Genomic DNA, 5,533 nt, shown 5'->3' with positions numbered 1-5,533 from the left:
GGGACGTTTGAAATCAATTTCAGAGCAATTCAAGACCTGTTTTAGAACCGCTTTTGAACCTGCTTTAAAAGTTTCAGAGATCCAATGGAGCTACTTTAACTAGAATAACTTCAGAGCAGTTTCAGAACAGTTTCTAAAAAGTATCAGAGCGGTTTCAGAGGTGTGTCACAGCAATTTAAGTGTGATTTCTGAGGACTTTTTGAGCAATTTCGGAAAAGCTTTAGAGCAGTTTTAGAACATATTATAATAGATTCAGAGCTGCTATGGTGTGTATTCTGAGTAGTTTCGAAGCGGTTTTATAACATTTTCAGAGAAACATCAAAGTAGCTTTAGAGCAGCTGCTTAGCAAACGTACAGTAGTCTAGGAATATTTTTGATTTTTCAAAGTAGTTTCAGAGAAGCTTTAAAGCTGTTTCAGACACATCTTAGAGTAGTTTGTCGACAGTTTCAAAATATTTATAGAGCAGTTTCAGGACCAATTCAAAGCAGTTTTTGAGCAGTTTTAAAACTGTTTTCAAGTTCATTTTAAATAGTTTCGAGTCATTACAGTCCAAAATATTTCCAGAGGGCAGTTTCAAAACAGTTTCAAAGCAGTTTGAATAAAACCTCTTAGAGCTAGAAATTGTCCGCACCTGCAAGGACGGATTGCTGTAAATTCCGAAAATTGCGTAAAAAAACCACGTAAATTCCGAAAATCGCTTTAAAAAAACGCGTAAATTCCGAAAATCGCGTTAAAAAACCGCGTAAATTTCGAAATTCATGTAAAAAAAAAACCGCGTAAATTTCGAAAATCGCGTAAAAAACCGCGTAAATTCCGAATTTCGCGTAAAAAACCGCGTAAATTCTAAAATTCGCGAAAAAAAAACCGCGTAAATTCCGAAAATCGCGTGAAAACCCGCGTAAATTCCGAAAATCGCTTTAAAAACGCGTAAATTCCGAAATTCGCGTAAAAACCGCGTAAATTTCGAAATCCGCGTAAAAAAACGCGTAAATTCGAATGAAAAAACCGCGAATCGAATGAAAAAACCGCGTAAATTCCGAAATTCGTGTAAAAAAACCACGTAAATTGCGCAATCCGCGTAATAAAACGCGTAAATTCCGAAAATCGCGTAAAAAACCGCGTTAATTCCAAAATTCGCGTAAAAAAAACTAAAATTTCGCGTAAAAAAAACTTTGTGGATTTCAACACTACGCGAAAAACTAGACGTTTAGAGCACATCCGCGTGAATTCCGAAAATCGCGTCAATACTGAAAATCGCGTAAGAAACCGCGTTCCGAAAATCGCGTAAAAAACCGCGTAAATTCCGAAATCCGCGTGAAAAAACCGCGTAAATTCCGAAATTCGCGTAAAAAACGGGGAAATTCCGAAATTCGCGTAAAAATAGTAGCGTAAAAAAACCGCGTAAAAAGTGACTTCAGTGTACTTGCTTTTTTAATAAAAAACGAATAGCAGAAAACTTTATTTCATAACGGTTTTGCCTACCAACTTATATTCCATTTGAATATTTACACTCATAAATTTAGCACTGCCATGGGAAGCCCGCGCTCTCCCATCGTATTTGGGGCCATCGCATTTGGATGGTGACGATTAGTGCGACAACCAACGAATACACTACTTCCCTCTAATAGCTGTCTGGAGTGCGCGAAATTGTCCGAAGTTAATTTTTTTGCCGCAGGACTACGTCTTTCAGGAAGGTGGCTGGTATAGGGGGTAAATGATAGGGTTTGAGCGCTAATAGCATTCAACATTTTTGCACCAATCAATCGGAAAATCTTCTACGCATCAACCCCAATTAAAAATCCTATTTATTTCAAAGTACGCACTATTTAAAAATTGGAAATAACGAAGCATTGCCCACTTGGAAATCTTCGCTTCGTGATTGGTTGCTAAAACCACCATCATAGTTTTAACGTATCTTTAGAAAAAAGTGACAAAATCCCCCCGTCCCAACAGGCTAAAGTTTCTTTGCGACGATTGAACCTAGACTAATTTGATATCTGTGCTTGGGAAGTACGCCAGAAAGAGTGACAAAGTCCCCTCGTCAGAACGAAATTCTTTAAGAACTCGATTAAACCTAGTCCAATCTGAAATCTGTGCTTGGGAAGTATGCCAGAGTGCAAAACCACTCCTCTTCTTGAACCGATGTTGTCGTTTGAACATTGAATCTAGTCTAATTTGATGTCCTGAAAGTAAACAATTTTGTTAAACTGTAAAAACACCCCTATTTTTCAACCGAATTTATCTTTAAACATTGAATCTAATCCAAATTGATGTCCAGAGAATAAAACGACATAGAAAAGTGGGCGGTAATCCTTTCCTTTTGCCAGTTTGTATCCATCTGAAGTTTTGAACGTTTCATTTCCTGCCTTGCGTAAGTTAGTGAGTTAGTTGCCTGCAATTATTTACATAGTTTCAATAGTCTGGCGTTACATTTAGATTAATTTCTTTCGAAAAGGATGGACAAGACAAAGCAGGAGGGATCCGTAGTGATGTCAATGTTTATTTGACCCTGGCTCTAACTTACTAAATGAGGAAGCGGTTTCGCGACACAAGTCAGTGGTCAAAAGTCAGCACGTCGAAATCTTCTAGTTCGATAATGATTTAGGCTGGAGGCAGGGTGTTAGAACAGGACAGGCCTTTAGTTTGAGCTAAAAATGTGGGTAGCTGTTTAGTAGTTAAAGTTGCGTTTCCGATAGCTGCTAGCTAGCTAGGTCTGATTTAAAGCATTTTTCGGCCGCCTCCCATAAGCCGCCGAAATTGGATGTGCCGGGTGGAATAAACTCAAATGTCATTATGCCAATTTCAGTACACGGGTTGGCTAAGGTTGTTGTGAATTGAAGAGTTTTATAATTAAAAGTTACATGAAGTCAACTACTTTTTGTAAAGGTAAACATATTGAGGTGATTTCTATGAACAAACAATTTATCCTTGGAAAATCTGTTTACCCTATTCTGAAAGAGCTCGTTCGTTTTAAGAAATTGCTGAAAATATTCAGAAGAACAGAATAAAACAGTCTCTTTTTGCTGTTATTGCAGTGAGAAATTTCTTCATTACTGAATTCGAAGCTATAGAATAACGATGAATACCAGGCAGAAACACAAGCATTTTAAAGCATTTCTTTCCATACAAAATGATGTCTTCTATCACACAAATATTTAAGGTTTTGAATCTCAATGATGACGCAAAGCAAACAGAATGCTGATTTGCGTGCTGTCGATGAAAATATTTTGACAATTTAGAAAAAATAAAAATGCAAGTCAAAATCATATTTTGTGTTAATAGAATGCTATCGCAATGTGAACCGAATTTCTAGAACCAAATTGAGATAAATTTGGAAACATTGAACCGTTCTATCAGGGTTAACTTTGGCCCGAATCTAGACTTTTGAATGGCCCCCCCTTGGGCTGAAATAGAGAACCACAATTTTGAAAGCCGAACCAACAACAACAACAGCGTTGGAAGTTCCTTTCCTTTCAATTTAAATTACAGAATACTCAACCTTTACGAGAGCTAATGACAGTGCAGGGAACACTTGATTCCAACCCCCGAAAATGAATACCCCGTGTTACGGTCGACGTCCGCCTGGTGTGGAAGCTGGACTTTTTCGGGGATTTCATTCCCGCATTCGCGCAAGTTAGCTCAATTAGTTCAATTACATACCATTTCGCAACCGAGTGAACGACTCTTACTGAGAAAGTATTCACACTCACCCACCCGCCCAAAACACGAACCCCGGGAGGAGGGGGAGCTGGGAAAAGTTAGTTTTTCGGAGTTCGTTTTACGGTTTTGCCTTGCTCTACTCGAGGTTGATAGTAAGCACCACTCTTTGTATGCAGAGTTATTTTGCAGTCTAATTAGTTGGGAAACTCTGAATTGACCGGGCGTCGTCGTTTGGCACGAGAGGTGCCACTTGGGGCATGGTTGGCGCACTTGATCGCCCCCCCCCCCCCCCAAACTGAAGTTTCCTTTAATTTTTTTTAAACTCAGCACCACATTGTAGAGGCACTTTCATCGTAACGGAATTCGACGTTTATGGAAATGCATGCTTTGAATGAGCCTTAGTTTGTATGAAATCTAGGAATTGAGAGAATTCGCCCAACGCAAACAGACAGCAGCGCAAAAGGTGGGTGAAAATTACCCGATCTGAAACGATTAGCTGCTAGCCAGGATATTGTTCGGAATTAGTCACGTTCGTTGAAATGGAATGGAATGAAAAATGGCATCCAGCAAATTAAACTGTTTATGCATGCAAACAGCATCGTATCGGTCGTAACAAAGCTACCGTTCTCCGTTCTGCGTTCCGTTCCGTTCCGTTCCCTTTCCGCTCCTTGGCTTCGCACACGTATAAACAATTCTGCTTCGAATTCTCCGAATGGAAAGGATGCCCGCTTTCCGCTTGTTCTGTCGATGGTAGGTAGCACACCGCATCGGAAATGTTCTTCCGAAGAAAGCGTGAATAATCACTAATTCTCGGAATCCTTCGTCTCTACTTCATCGTCTGTGTCGGAACGAGATTTCGGCGAAACGAGAAAGCTATGCAAATCCGGTTTCATCGTATGTCGGAATTTAACTCAACACACACACCACACCGGTCCGAAAGTGTCCCGGTAAGCTTACCGGGATATGGGGTGATAATTTCCCTTCTGCGTTTCGTTTCGTTTTGTTCCTGTAATACGACCGGAGCGCGCCATTGCCGTAAGCCGCGCAAGCTGTGGAAGTCGCACACATTTCGCCATTCCTTCGAAGGACCGAGAATGGGACTCGACGAAGCGATAAAGTGTGCCGTAAGTTCCATTTAACGTTAATTTTAATATTTTATTCCGGTACGGATTCGGTCCGAGGAAGGACGATCGGTGAGGGTCGTTGTAACGTGCGAGGGAGCGCTGTAACGTGCTGCACATGGAGGCAGCAGAGGTGTGCGAATTTTGTCTTATTTATAACAAAACCGTCCTTTTAGAACTGTAAGACTTGAACTGTATCTTTATCTTTATCTTTATCTTTATCTTTATCTTTGTCTTTGTCTTTGTCTTTGTCTTTGTCTTTGTCTTTGTCTTTGTCTTTGTTTTTGTTTTTGTCTTTGTCTTTGTCTTTGTCTTTGTCTTTGTCTTTGTCTTTGTCTTTGTCTTTGTCTTTGTCTTTGTCTTTGTCTTTTTCTTTGTCTTTGTCTTTGTCTTTGTCTTTGTCTTTATCTTTATCACGGATGAACCCCACTTTATTCAGCCCAATGAAGTGTGATCAGTCTTTATCACATTTGTTTTATAGGTACAGTATGGTTAGGCTGATTATATCAGCCCCCGATTATATCAACTCCCGATTATATCAGCTTTTTTCGATTGTATCAGCCCGTAAAATAAATTTTTTGTTTGGCCCTTTAAAGTTATTTATTAATTCTTTTGAGGTCATATGAACAGCCAAATGAGTGTTTCAGGCGTTTTAAACCTTTATGACCCAGGCTAAAAAGTGGTCCAAACAACGAAATACGTGATTGCGTAAGATTACGCAGAAACGCGAGATTTTTCGCGTATAATATCT

This window comes from Sabethes cyaneus, chromosome 1 (assembly GCF_943734655.1).
Source record: "Sabethes cyaneus chromosome 1, idSabCyanKW18_F2, whole genome shotgun sequence".
NCBI classification, from domain to species: Eukaryota; Metazoa; Arthropoda; class Insecta; order Diptera; family Culicidae; genus Sabethes; species Sabethes cyaneus.
The sequence above is the reverse complement of the archived record's forward strand: the minus strand, read 5'-3'. Positions refer to the sequence as shown.